The sequence below is a fragment of the Trachemys scripta genome, chromosome 9, assembly GCF_013100865.1.
Source record: "Trachemys scripta elegans isolate TJP31775 chromosome 9, CAS_Tse_1.0, whole genome shotgun sequence".
In the NCBI taxonomy this organism is placed as follows: domain Eukaryota; kingdom Metazoa; phylum Chordata; order Testudines; family Emydidae; genus Trachemys; species Trachemys scripta.
Window position 1 is genome coordinate 62,171,151 of NC_048306.1, and position 15,715 is coordinate 62,186,865.

Below are 15,715 nucleotides of genomic sequence, written 5' to 3' on the forward strand. Positions count from 1 at the left end.
GTGGACTACAACCCACTTCTTCGGATGCATCCGAAGAAGTGGGCTGTAGTCCACGACGGCTTATGCTCTAATAAATTTGTTAGTCTCTAAGGTGCCACAAGTACTCCTGTTCTTCTTTTTACTCCAAATAAAGAAATTTTCAGATACGACATGGATACATTTTCTTATTTGTAATGAGATCCACAGTTCCATGACAAGGAGATGTTTAGATCAGTGTCCCTCAGGGTTTTTTTGGGGGATGGAGGGGGGGCGGGAAGAGAGAGGAGACTGGTGGGGGACTATGTACAGCAGTGGTTCTCAAACTGGGGCCGTGGCACTGGACAAGGGATTTGGTGGCCACCGCTTCCCACAGCGCCCATTGGCCTGGGGCAGCGAACCGCGGCCAGTGGGAGCTGCAATCGGCCGAACCTGAAGACCCAGCATGTAAACAAACCGGCCTGGCCCGCCAGGGGCTTTCCCTACACAACCGGCAGCCCCAGTTTGAGAACCACCGATGTACCGTTATGTACTGATGCAAAAGCCCTTTCTTAATAGTTACTGTGTTACTACAGAGAGGAGCATGTCTCTACTGAAGGCCGCATCAGATGTTGACTGGATGCCCAGCTTGTAGAATTTTGAAGGTGGTATGAACTGATGACCAGGTCCTGCTTTACAGATTTTCTTGTATGAGACATGTGATCTTTCTGTCTATGAAGCTGCCACGGCTTGCAATGAGTTCCACAGTTTGACTGTGCCTTATGTGAAGTACTTCTTTCTGTTGATTTTACACCGACTGCCTATTAATTACACTAGGTGACCCCTGCTTCTTGTGTTATGTGAAGGGGTAAACACTTCCCTATTCATTTTCTCCACACCATTCGTGGTTTTATAGACTTCTATTCATATTCTCTTTTCTAAGATGAACAGTCCCAGTCTTTTTAATCTCTCTCCAAATGCAAAGTGTTTCATACTACCAATACTTTTTGTTGCTCTTCTCTGTACTTTTTCCGATTCTAATATATCTTATTTGAGATAGAGCAATGAAAACTGAACCCAGTATTCAAGGTGTGGGCATACCATGGATTTACACAGAGGCAATATGATATTTTCTGTCTTATTATCTATCCCTTTCCTAATGGTGCCTAACATTCTGGTAGCTTTTTTGAATGTTGAGCAGATGGTGTAGTTTCTTTTGGTATTCCTCAGTGGGATCAGAGGATAGTGGCCTGTAGAATGTGGTCTTGGAGAGTTGCCTGGCAGCCTCCTGTACATAATCCGACCTGTTCATTATGACTACAGCACCTCCTTTATCAGCCCCTTTGATGATAATGTCAGAGTTGTTTCTGAGGCTGTGGATGGCATTGCGTCCTGTACGGCTGAGGTTATGGGACAAGTGATGTTGTTTGTCCACAATTTCAGCCTGTGCACGTCTGCGGAAACACTCTATGTAGAGGTCCAGTCTGTCATTTCGACCGTCAGGAGGAGTCCACGCAGAGTTCTTCTTCTTGTAATGTTGGTAGGAGGGTTCCTGTGGGTCAGTGCACTGTTCAGTGGTGCGTTGCCCCTCTGCCATGTACATTGGCCAAACCGGACAGTCCCTCCGCAAAAGAATAAATGGACACAAATTGGACATCAGGAATGGTAACATACATAAGCCAGTAAGTGAACACTTCAATCTCCCTGGTCATTCTATTACAGATTTAAAAGTCACTATCATTGAACAAAAAAAGAGAAACAGCAGAACTAAAATTCATTTGCAAATTCAACACCATTAATCTGGGCTTGAATAGGGACTGGGAGTGGCTGGCTCATTACAGAAGCAGCTTTTCCTCTCCTGGAATTGACACCTCCTCATCTATTATTGGGAGTGGACTACACCCACCCTGATTGAATTGGCCCTGTCAACACTGCTTCTCCACTTGCGAAGTAACTCCCTGCTCTCCATGTGTCAGTATATAATGCCTGCATCTGTAACTTTCACTCTATGCATCCGAAGAAGTGAGGTTTTTACTCACAAAAGCTTATGCCCAAATAAATCTGTTAATCTTTAAAGTGCCACCAGACTCCTTGTTGTTTTTGTAGATACAGACTAACAAGGCTACCCCCGGATACTGCACAGCTATTTTCAGAGAACTATCCACAATGACTTCTTGAGTGGTAACAACTAATTGAGATCACCATCATTTTGTATGTATAGTGGGGATTATGTTTTCCAACAGCCATTATTTTGCATTTATCAACACTGAATTTCATCTGCCATGTTGTTGCCTAGTCACCGAATTTTGTAAGATCCCTTTGTAACTCTTCACAATCAGCTTTGAACTTAACTCCAGGATGACAGAGTGCATCCAAAACCATCCTCCCCAATCGGGCATGGATGGGTCTTGGAGGATAGACTGATCACACCAGTTGTGTGTGAAATACCGTGCTCTCCTGAATCAATCCTTCAGCTAATCAAATTTTCATGTACAACAGAAGAGATGAGAAATTTTGGAGGCGTGACTAGTCTGGGGAAATTTGACTCTTTATGGTCATACCCAAAACTTCATCTTTACTAGGACAATTATATACCGTAATTAGATCTGGAATTCTGATTTGCCCCAAAATGTACAATTAGTCCTCCTACGTTCCCAGCCTTACTGTTAGCCCCTACACCGAGATTTAAAAGCAGCTGTCCATAGCCTATTCTTATACAAAGAGGTTACTGTTGCACAAACAGAACTCAAAATCATATACTAACAATTCCAGAATGGAGAAGAGACTTAGCTAAACCTCAGTTGTACCTTTTGCAACACTGATTTATAAATGGAACAGAGGGTCCTGTGGCACCTTTAAGACTAACAGAAGTATTGGGAGCATGAGCTTTCATGGGTAAGAACCTCACTTCTTCACGTTTACTTGCATCTGAAGAAGTGAGGTTCTTACCCACGAAAGCTTATGCTCCCAATACTTCTGTTAGTCTTAAAGGTGCCACAGGACCCTCTGTTGCTTTTTACAGATTCAGACTAACATGGCTACCCCTCTGATACTTTATTTATAAATGCATCTCGAATTCTTAGACTACCAGGCCATTTGGGCCAATTTTTGTCATATAAAAAGTTATTAGAAAATTGAATAGTGATCTTGCCCCATGTGATCATTTGTGTCAGAACACAAAGGATATTAATAATACTGAAAACATATATAGCACATCTACTCCAATCAAATCACACAGCGTGGAATGTTTATCTTAATTACATGCTATATTATTCTCCAAGAAGAGGCATCACTCAGATTTTATTTTAGGATTATTTTTATTACTTTTATGTGTGCTATATCTCAAATCTGAAAGACACGAGCTACTACCTTGTATATAAGTTGAAATCTGTACATAAACATTGCAACAGATATGGCAATTTCTTGCAACATCTTTTGGAGATATTACTCTATTAAGTTTATATATCACTGTGGGCCAGGGACTGTACATAATTCCATGATGGAGGAGGACCACAGCCCTCCACGAACTAAGAACAGTGAGGGGTGATTAGGCAAATTAACTCAGGTTGTAACACCTCCAGAGAGGTGCCACCACTAGGAGAGGCTCACATATACTGGTTCAAACTACGTTCTCCAGAGATCAATAGACAAACAAAGGACTTTTGGATAAACAGTATGAGTTTAAACTGACTCAAGGCCTTCTTTGAACCAGCAAGCAGACAGGTCCTTCTGTCTAAAGGGGCCGCCGACCCGGGAAGGATTAGAAAGATTGACTCCTACCAGAGTACCAAGCTCTGGTAAACTTTTTAGTATTTGTGTTCATTTATTGTTTTTAATATGTTTTCTCCTGAATGTTTTCACTTCAAGAATAAAATGTGCTTGATTAAAAAGAGCTCTGTGGTAACTCTGCCAGGCAGAGTTCTTGAGCATGCTAAAAAAACACTCCAGCAACTGCACCTTCTCTCTGTTAAATGATGTTAGAGTAACTCCTCCAAAAAGAAAGAGACCATACTACAATTTAGATCAATGCCCACGTAAGAGTCAGCACTACCAGTCTTCTTTAATGGTCGAAAAACTAACTCCTAGGTGTATTGTTTCTTGCTCCCTCCAAACACAAGAGTTGTATCAATAAGCAATGGTAGTAAAACAGTGTCAGCAACAGGTAAACATGGAGTTAGAGCAGGGGAAATCCTACTTTTCAAGAATCTCTCCCTCACCGAGGTGAAATGAGTGAGCCCTGGGCTGAGGTAGCAGCTGAGTAATATTACTTTGCTATTTATAGGTGTGCTGTATTATTTTTGTAGTGGTAATAATAATTTGCACTTGGGTTTTTGAACTGCTTTTCAGTACTTATTTTCTTGTTAGGTAAATAATTTTGTTTAGCCCTTTTTAGAGATTTGGCATTCAATTAGACATTCAATGTGTTTTGTTTTTTCTTTGAAAGCCTTGTCTATATTCAGGAAACTCTAGGGTTGCTCTCATGTTACCAGGTTAGCAAGGTGAAACTCCACCTATTAACCACAGACTATGTCGCTAAGGAGGATAAGTATATGCCTCATATCCCAAGGGTATTTAATCATTTTTTACATAGAATTCATTGCCTTACCATCTGGGTAACTCTTTGAAAATGAGAAAATTATATAATATTGGGCTCAATAATTAAATATGTTCTGAGGCATACAAGGTCATTCACTTCAAGCTGTAATTTTGAAACAATTTCATAAATAAATGAATAAAATTAACTATTGTGTTTATATATTATATAGAATAATATTCTATATTACAGTATTCCATATGCTAAAGGGCAAGAAGCATGTGCAGGGATTCAAAACACAATTCCACTCTGGCAGAGGAAAGAGGGAATATGGCAGTGAAAGAATGCAGGAAGGGGGAAACTGGTCAGCAATTTCAACTCTATTGTCAGCACCCACTCTGCGTAGGAGCAGCAGCTATTGCAGAACAAAGCCTGGATTGAAGATTAAAGAATGTCTTTTATAAAGATCTAATTTCGTCTTGAAGACTCCAAGCAATGGTGAGTTCAACACTTCCCATGGTAAACTTTTCCAATGTTATCTTACTACTAGGAATGATTGAATTCTGAACTCACTAAACAGAAAAAAATCAATTATTTCTGGAGTCAGAACAAGCTTGCCAAAACTAGGCTGTAAGTGGGAAACAGGCAATATTTCATTAAGTTGCTAATTTGCTAGATGTTTTCCTCTTATTTTACCCAACGTGAAACTAATAAAGGACAAAGACTTCAATGAGAAATAATATCTACTCTAACGTTAGCCTCCCTATTATCATCTGTGTTACTAGACCTTGTTTCTGAGACTGAATGAACCAATGGTCAGAATACATGACTTCTCAAGTCCTTTTAAATCTGTACTGTTCAGTTAACATAACGGGCCAGACCAGTAACTGGTGTAAACCTCTGCATACTGATTTACAATGGCTGAGGATCTGACCCCAAGTTTTTTTAATTTTTTTTTTTTATGCATTTTGGTTCTCTAATTCTCTTGGCTGTATCAAAATCACTTATTTTTTGCCCACAAAAAGAAAACAAAATGAATAAAATGTTAGAATGAAAATAAGAATGTTACTTCAACAGCTCAATGTATTTTTCTCTGGTTTTGATTAGAAAAAAAATACTGAGTAGGAAAAGTGCAGTCTTGTCTGGCAGTAATCTGCATAGACATTTTTATGCCCAAATTATGACTGTCTACATATCTCCTTTATGTGAAGTACCATAGTTAAAAAGAGAGGAGTAATTTTCCCTTTGGCAATTAACAGACATTCCAAAATGCTCTTTTGCCACAAGCTAAAACCAAGGTTTTTTCCTTAAAATTTAATGGACAGATTCTTCTCTTGCTTACACCTGTGTAATTCAGGACTAATTTCATGTGCTTAATAATGAGATCACAATCAAGCACTAAAACTATATAAATTCTTTTATATTTCTCTTCTATTTTACACCATCTTTAAATACATGATCACATTTGTTAGATCTTAATATGGCCTCTATCACACCATAATACCTGAGCACTCCAATCTTTAATATAATCTCACCACCCTTGTGAGATAGGGAAGTAATAGGATTTCACATTTTACCAATAAGGAACTGAGACAAAGAGGAACTAAGGCTCACATCCTGAAAGGCATGTAGGCTCCTAACTGCCACTGAAAACCATGGAAGTTAGGCACCTAAATACCTTTGTGGTTCTAGCCCTAAGTGACTTGCCCAAGGTTACACAGGAAGTTTATGGTGGAGCAGGGAATTGATCCCCCAGTACCAACTAACAGATGTCTGAAAGATATACAGGGCCCCTACATCTTTTATTGCACAGAATGGACAGTGAATGAAACAAAGGAATGCAAAAAGAGAAAAGATGCTCTCATGGTCAAGGCACTGGACTGGGAACCAGGACACGGGCTCTATATCTGGTATATACTTTATATGTAATATTGAGTGAGACTATTCTAATGCACATGTGCAAGAGGGACAAATTAAGTGTTCCCAAGCAATCTTAATTCTGACATTTCCTAACTTTGAATGTTTGACTTTGCAAACCTAACAGTTTTTTGTATGTAAGAAAAAGGTTATCCAATAGCCTATCAATATCTCTTCATTTGCAAAAATGCAGTCCAATTCTCAAACTATGGATCATTCATTAAGATGTACAGAACAATTTGATCTAAAATTTTTTCCTGCACTTAGGAAACCACTCGGGCAATTTTTAGGGGTTGGCCAACACTATTTTCTTTAGGATTAACCTTGACTTACTTTACAGGAAATATAACCCCAGTCTGTCCTCCTTGCCTTTTAGTACAATAGAATAGTAATTTTGTTATACCTAGACTATTAATAGCTAGAGTTTTGTATAGCAATGAACACGGACTAGAAACAACATAGAATACAAAAAGTGACTTCATAAAACATCATGCAAATGTAGTAAGATGAAGCAATAATATTGTGCTTCCATCAAATATTGTTACTAAAGCATGGAAAGCATTAATGGTATGTACCTAAGGTGTCAGCAATCCAAAGGGTCTCTCAAATGGAACAATACTTAATGAAATACTAAACAGGGTGGTTACAAATGACAGCTATAAATACAAATTGGATCACTTCATCTTAGATTATGCTGGTGACTATGGCTCTGAAATAGCCACATACAATCCAAAACCAGCTGGATATCAGGTTGGGTTGGGTTCTATTATATTTATGAACCTCAGGTCACGTTTGAAAAACAAAAAGTAAAAAAATGAATCTCTAAGTGAACCTGCAGAGGCTGGTATGTTGCCAGTTCTATAAGCAAACCACCCAGGATTCACAATTCATACTTTACTATCCAGTGTTTTTTAATACTATTTTATTTCCCATGTTGCCAAGAAGTGGAACATATGTATCATTAGGGAAAACTGTAGTTTATGGTGTAAGTATTACAGCTTCAAATTCAAGATCTGATGCAGGCGGAGTTATTATTATGATCAACAGGTTTTAGGCATGTAGCAATCATGTCTTGTTCAGACCACTACCTGTTCACAATTACACACACAAAAAATGCCTGGGAGCTTAGACAGAAGCAGCAGCTCTCTCACTCTATGAGATAGCAGTGTCCTCTCCAATGATTTTATAAAAATATTTTAAAAGTGCTTTTGTACTCTGACATGTACATCATTTGACATCTGTAGTATTTTGTAGAACATCGCTCCCACACTAATGACACATTAAACTGCCATAGTCAAGATTTTTTAAAAAACAAACAATTAAAGAAAAAGACTTCACAGTGATACTTACTTCAGAGATGTGCTCCTGTTTGAGTGTTACTTGACAATGAACTTGTTTTTGTTAAGCATCGTTTCCTTGTAATCACTACTGTTTTCTCTGAAGACTTTGTGTGATGATCCAAAAGTGACCTTAAAAACCAAAGCAAAAACAAAAAAAGCTGAGTAATTCGACAGAATGTAATTAAAAAAATTAAAATCTAAACAATTTGTCATTTTATGTGCTCCATAAATTTTCGAAGAAATACCACAAATTGATCAGCACATTTCCGTTCTTTTCACTTACTATACGAGAATATTTATGTCACAAAGTCTAGTACAGCATTTCTCAAATGCAGCCTCCATGGCTGCATGAGGCCACCAGGGGCTTTTCTTGCAGCCACAGCCTCCTGGGTTGTGATTGGCAGGGAGGGGGCAAAGTAACAGCCCTTCCCTCTCCCTGTTGCTCCTGGATGCACAGCCTTGGTGTTGGTTGCTGGGGCCACCAGCAGGGTTGGGTCCTGCCCCCCTCTGGAGACACCTGGGGCACAATGCAGGAGGAGCAGGCAGCCAGTGAGATCCCACCTTCCCGGGGCAGTGGGGCTCAGGCTTTGGGCTTCAGTCCCAGGGTGGGCTCAAATTCAATTTGTGATCCACTATAAAAGGATCTGGAGGTTCAGCAGTACTACTGACTAGCCAGTTATTCCCCATTTTGTAGTTGTGTGTTTGATTTTTCCTTTCTAAGTGCAGTGTTTTGCTATTGTCTTTATTGATTTTCATCATGTTGAATTCAGACCAATTCTCTAATTTATCAACAAATGCCCTTTTGAATTCTAATCTAATCCTCCAAAGTGCAAATGACCCCTCCCAAGGTGGTGTCATTTGCAGACTTTATAAGAATATTTCATGCCATTATCCAAGTCATTGATCAAAATACTGGAATCAGGACCCCCCCTAGACAAATCCTCCCAGTTTGACAGCAAACCATTGATGACTACTCTTTGAGTGTGTCTTTAACTAGTTGCGTACCCACCTTATAGTAATTTCATGTAGACCACATTTCCCTAGTTTGTTTATGAGAATGTCATGTGGGACCATGTCCAAAGCCTGACTAAAATCATGATACACTGCATCTACTGTTTCCCCAAATCCACTGGGTCAATAACTGTCAAAGGAAATTAGATTGGTTTGGCATCATTTGTTCTTGACAAATTCATGTTGGCTATTACTTAAAACTCTAATATCCTCTAGGTGCTTGCTAACTCTTTAATAATTTGTTCGTGTATTGTTCAGATATCGAAATTAAGATGACTGTTCCCCTTTTTCAATGTAGGAATCATGTTTGTCTTTTCCAGTTCTCTGGGACCTCACCCCTCCTCCATGAGCTCTCAAAGATAATTGCTAATGGTTTTGAGGTGGTTTCAGCTAGTTCCTTAAATATGCTAAGATTAATTTCATCAGGCCATGCTGATCTGAATACACATAAAACTTATCTGAATATTCTTTAACCTGCTCTTTCCCTATTCTGGCTTGTGTTCCTTCACCCATGTTGTTAATATTAATTGTGTTAAGCATCTGGTCACCATTAACCTTTTTAGTGAAGACTGAAGCAAAATACACATTGAACACCCCAGCCTTTTTGGTGTCATCCATTATCAGCTCCTCTTCTCCATGCTAAGTCAAAGGAAAGCATAGGTCCTCTACTTTCTCTTACTCCTAATATACTTATAGAACCTCTTCTTGTTACACTTAGCCAGGGACATAAAGGGTAACTCATTTTGCACCTTAGCCTTTCTGATTTTGTCCCTATATGTTTGTGCTATTCTTTTGCATTCATCCTTAGCAATTGGTCCACATTTTCACTTCTTGTAGGATTCCATTCTGATTTTCATATTATTAAAGTGCTCCTTATGGAGTCATATAGGTCTCTTACTATTCTGCCTATCTTTCCTTCGCATGGAGATTGGTTGCTGCTGTGCCTTTAATATTATCATGAAAAAATACCAGGTCTCCGAACTCCTTTTTCCCTTAGATTTTTCTTCCCATGGGGACCTTACTTAACAGTTCTCAGAGTTTGTTGAAATCTGCTTTTTTTAATTCCATTGTCCTTATTCTGCAGCTTTCACTCCTTCCTTTCCTTAGAACCATGAAATCTATCATTTCATGATCACTTTCACCCTTATTATCGTTGGCTTTCAGATTCACTATCAATTCCTCCCGATTAGTCAGAATCAAGTCTAAAATAGCTGTCCTTCAGTTTACTTCCTCCACCTTCTGAAACAAGAAGTTGTCCCCAGTACATTCTAGAAAGTCACTGGATATTTTGTATGTTTGTACGACTTTACTAATACATGTCTGGGTAGTTAAAAGTCCTCCATTACTACCAGGTCTTGTTTTGGATATTTTTGTTCTCTTGATTTGGTGATCCACAACAGATGTCTACTATGACATCACCCCGGTTTCTTCCCCCCTCCCCTATTTACATTTACCCAGACACTTTCAACTGGTCAGTCTCTTACCACCTTCTAGACCTCAGAACAAATGCATATTCTTGATGTTTAATGCAACACCTTTTTTTCCCCTGCCTGTCTTTCCTGAAGAATATACCCCACTACACCAATATTCCAGTCATGAGATTTATTCCGTCAAGTCATAATTTAGCTTATGTATTCTCCATATTCCCTGTATTTGCGTACAGACATCCAAGATGTTGAACAGATTTCCCCTACTATTTTACCTCTTGTGGTTCCTATGACTGTATTGTAATTTTCCATTTCCTCCCACCCTCCCCTTGATGGAACACAAGAGTGTAAAGGAGCATCACCTCCTCTAGGTGGGTGGGCTGTTGTGTGATCTGGGCAGAGCCTTGGCTCCAACCCCAACACACCAGGCTGCGTAGCTGCACCAGCATGCTAAATTAAATAAATTAAGAGAACATTTGAGGAAACACTTTTCTGAGTTGGTAATTAATCCATATTGAACAACTTTTTTTAAAAAACGTGTATGGTAATATGAAGCCAGTTACTCCCCTCCCATCATAAACCCAAAGAGAGGGGCTCACAGAAAGATAATCTCAGAGATGATCCTGATTAGGAGACCAGAATCATATGCACACAGAGGTCCTGTAGCTCCACCACAGCTGTAATTAGAACTAGTAGATCTCATCCTCTCACATTTAGTTTTTATTCATAGATTGCAAGAGGAAAACAAGCTTTCCTGCATTTTCAACTCCCAATTTGTCTCTTAACTTTGAACAAACTAATCATTGGGTTAAACTAGGTGAATAAACTACTCCTCTGCACCTGCAGAAGAGTTCACTGCTGTTTAAAGCTGATTTAGCACTTCAGCAATGCTGGTTCCAGCTATTTAGCCAGAGACTTCCAACACATTAGTGATCTGATGTTCTTTAAAAATTGGCAGCAAATATGTATGGCTTAATATTTTTTTGTATTTACTTTAAATTATTTAAATAGATTATAATACATTTAGGCTTTACCATAAGTTGTCAATTTCAAATAGGTTTTAATTTAAATTTTTAAAAAGTGATTTAAGTAAAATAATCTGATTTTTTAAATTAAACAAAATTATCCACCCTAAAGACAACTCATTATTGAAGATTTAGGATAGATGTCCTAGGCCTGAGAAAGACTGTGGAGCCATTTAAATTACATAACCAGAAAGAAGTTTCATGATGTATATGTCCATTTTACAAAATTAAAAGATTTTTTGAGCTCTGATAGATCAGGGTTTCTTTTAATTTGCTTTTTATTTATTCATAATTACATTTGCACCTATCATTATTAGACACAATTACAATAGTCAGAGGAACAAACTCAATTAAAAATAAAACGCATAAAATAACTAGAGAAGTCCTAAATGACCTTAGTGTTCCATAAGAGCAAGTGCCTTTGATGTGTTTGAAGAAGTCTAGTTCACAAGTAAAGGTACATGATTGACTATAACTGATGACTTTCCACAATTCTTCATTGTGACTGCTATTTTGTGAGCATACTGCTACATGCATGTTTTGGAATTTTGGCTGCCTTCTTCAAACAAGAACAACTTTTCTCTGAGTACGCAAGTTAAAATTTGTGACGCCAAACTGATCTGGACTACTTAGTTAACATTTTCAAGTAAGTACCAGATGAACATACCTACTGTTTTATGTTTTTTGGAATTTCCAGATACCTTTCCAAACAAAACAAAAACACACAAATTCCTAGGGCAGGGGTCAGCAACCTTTCAGAAGTGGTGTGCTCAGTCTTGATTTATTCACTCTAATTTAAGTTTTCGCGTACCAGTAATACATTTTAACATTTTTAGAAGGTCTCTTTCTATAAGTCTATAATATATAACTAAACTATTGTTGTATGTAAAGTAAATAAGGTTTTTAAAAATGTTTAAGAAGCTTCATTTAAAATTAAATTAAAATGCAGAGCCCCCCCGGACTGGTGGCCAGGACCCGAGCAGTGTGAGTGCCACTGAAAATCAGCTTGCGTGCTGCCTTTGGCACACGTGCCATAGGTTGCCTACCCCTGTCCTAGGGTCTCAAGTCTTGAAGACATGGGCATGCTATTAATTACACTACAGGATTAAATGCAAGTGCTGTTGAAGACCTGCAGATAAGTATTATCACACATTACCTTTTATTGCACCAACAAGCTTTCAAACAATAAAGGCCCTTTATCAGGCTAATGCAGAGCTTTCAAACAGGTTCTGCTACAATCCAACAGATTGTATGAATTTACAACCAGCACTTTTGCCTAGAGAGCAAGAGCAATAGTAGCCTCACTGCAGTCCCTCCTCCCCCCCATTAAGCCATTGTGAAAGTTAAGCAAAAAATAAATCTAAGGGAGAAAAGTTAAATACAGACACACTAAACTACTCTGGAGCCAAAAAGAAAAGATCTAAAAAGTGTTTAAATTTCAGGAAATAATGTAATTTTTGCCAGCTAATAAATTCCATTTATTAAAATTCAACTCCTGAAATACTAAAGTATGCTAAAGGGTCTATCACAATTGTAAGGAAAAAATATTAATTCCACCACAACTGAAAAGCAGACTTTTATAAAAATCACTATTTCAAGAATGTCTAGAAGTCCCAATCTATTTAAAATAGAAATCCACAATTTTAAGAGGAAAGAAGAAAAGATTTTAAACAGCCAGCCTAACAAAATGTACCTGTAAACTGAAAGTCAAGTTTTTTTTTTTTTTCTGATCTATGTATCACCATCAGTAATAAAGATGCTACAAATGAAACACTAGCAAATTCTAGGTCTTGACCTAAGTCATAGAAGAATCCTGCTCACTCTCTCAGAGCTTTATCAGTTCTGCAGTTCTAAAATATCATATCTGTTGTTAAAGCAAACAAAAAGTATGACTGTATACACATGGATCAAACCTGGTGAGTAAAAACACCATTTTAAACAGTCACTTTTCTGACCATAACCACACACTGAAGTCAGGCAAGAATTGCTCCTTTTCCTGTAGTTCCCTCTTTCACATGTTTAAAGGAAGTACTTTTATACCACGTGAACATACTTATTGCTTAATATACCTCCAATATATTTCCTATCTCTACTATTTTGTGACCTTTTGGGGGAGGGAGGGAAAAAGAGGGTTAACTTTCTGTTGCAGTCTCCTCACGAGGGGCCCAATCCAAAGCCCACAGCAGTCATCAGTTTTTCTGTATTATGTCAGTGGGTTTTGGATTAGGTCCTATGCTACATCAGAGACCCTGCCCCAGTTTACTTGCTTCATCTGTAGTTCTGCAAATATTTTACCCATTACATGCTAACTTTTTTCAAAATGAAGCTATTCCTACTTTCTGTTCCCTGAAATCTCTTCCAGATGGAAAAAGCTGAGTAATATAGACTAACACACTGATTTTCACTTCCTCACCACATTTCAGTTAACATACTGCATGTTTAGTTCCCTAATTTTCTTTATGTTGTGTGGGTTTGATGTACATAAAAACACATTAGAAGAGCTAGACAGCAAGACCAAATAACTTGATTATTTGGACACAAAAATTACTATAATTATCCTTTTTTGTGAAGTTGCTTATAACTGCACTCTAGTAATCAAGTTTTCATATGTAACCATTATGGTTGTTAAAATAACTTTCAAAATGTGCACTAAAGGTAGATTCAGGTATACATCAGTTTAACAGCATGAAATACTTCAGAAAAATGTGAACTGCTGCTATCCATCAGTATGGTTTTATCTCTGACAAGTACAATTTAAATACCAAAAAACAACTATTCCGCTGCTGATACTTCAGCAGAAACATCAATAGCTAACCCCATCATTGTTGGACATAGCTTTGGATATAAATGCGAAGTGCAATTGGGCAGCTAATCACTGACCTTGGTTGCTGTTATGGGGAATGAAGAATTTGAGTACCCACTAAGAAGTGTAAAGTCACCTTAAATGCATCAAGTATCAAAATCTTCAGCTTCTTTCTTCTCTTCTACTCCCCCAGCTTTTTTCAATGTCATAGAGCCTCTAGTATGTCACACCATGGTGCTGAAGAAAATAAATTGTTACCTACTGTGACATTGCACTACGCATGTTTTATGGAAATATGCTTATGAGTGTAAATATAATGTAATTGGAATATGCTTTATGCAAGAGGTCTCTTGTATGGTATCATTACAAAGCTTATAATCTACTGAGTGCGTTCATCCTATTTGTATGAATGTATCATTCTTGTATCTGATGCTAGAAATATGAAGTATTACTCTGAAGTCCTATTGTAACTATGCAAAGTGTGGGCCATTAATGGTGGCTTGGAATCTTGATGGCTCCCACTAACTAGAATAATTGGTTGTAAATGGCTCTGGTTTACTTGTAAGCCTTCCTATATACCTTGGTGCCAGCCAGTGAGTAATGAAGTCTCACGGGACATGTGAACATGTCACATGATTCTGGAATCCATCTTAAACCTGGTGCTTTTCCATTTAGAAGGAAGGGTGGAAACCCAGAGAGACACACAAAGGATTCCTGCCTTGTGCCAAAGATATAAAAGGGGGTGGAAAAATCCCCTAGTTACCACCTGAGCTGGAACTAAGAAGAACTGTACAGGGGAAAGGATTGGGCCCAGACAAGGAAGAAGTCTAATCTATGAAAGAAGCTTACTGGAACATCTCCAAGGGTGAGTATCAGGGGGTAGCCGTGTTAGTCTGTATCTACAAAAACAACAAAGAGTCTGGTGGCACCTTAAAGACTAACAGATTTATTTGGGCATAAGCTTTCGTGAGTAAACACCTCACTTCTTCGGATGCATAAATCTGTTAGTCTTTAAGGTGCCACCAGACTCTTTGTTGTTTTTCCAACGGTGAGATTTACCTGTATTCAGTTTCTTAGTGTATTAGGCTTAGACTTGCGTGTGTTGTTGTATTTTGCTTGGTAACTTATTTTGTTCTGTTTGTTATTACTTGAAACTACTTAAATCCTATTTTTATACTTAATAAAATCACTTTTGTTTATTAATAAATCCAGGGTAAGTGATTAATACCTGGGGGAGCAAACAGCTGTGCATCTCTCTTCATCAGTGTTATAGAGGGCAGACAATTTAGGAGTTTACCCTGTATAAACTTTATACAGAGTAAAACAGATTTGGGGTTTGGATTCCATTGGGAACTGGGTGTTGGGTGCTGGAGACAGGAGTACCTGCTGAGTGGTTTTCTGTTAAAGCCTGCAGCTTTGGGGGCATGGTTCAGACCTGGATCTGTGTTGCAGCAGACTAGCATGTCTGGCTCAACAAGGCAGGGTTCTGGAGTCCCAAGCCATCAGGGAAAATGGGCTCAGAGGTAGTTTCAGCACATCAGGTGACAGTCTCAATGGGGTCTCTGTGACCGAACCCATCACACCTACCTGTACAATAACTGTTCTTTGAGATTTATTGTGCACATTGCACTGTAGATGTGTCTGTGTCCAATGCACGTGAGGAAAGGACTTTTGCCAGAAGTACCATTAGGTAACGCATGTGC

The 15,715-nt window shown here is 38.4% G+C and overlaps 1 protein-coding gene across 6 annotated transcripts in view; it reads right to left on the minus strand.

The window, feature by feature from the left end:
* Positions 1–15,715, minus strand: part of PIK3CB (phosphatidylinositol-4,5-bisphosphate 3-kinase catalytic subunit beta) — a 205,981-nt gene that overhangs the window by 128,839 nt on the left and 61,427 nt on the right. For all 6 annotated transcript variants that reach the window (XM_034780765.1, XM_034780766.1, XM_034780769.1 and 3 more), the window contains one exon: positions 7,757–7,875. The gene's annotated coding sequence lies outside the window, so the exon portion shown is untranslated. The remainder of the gene's footprint in view (positions 1–7,756; positions 7,876–15,715) is intronic.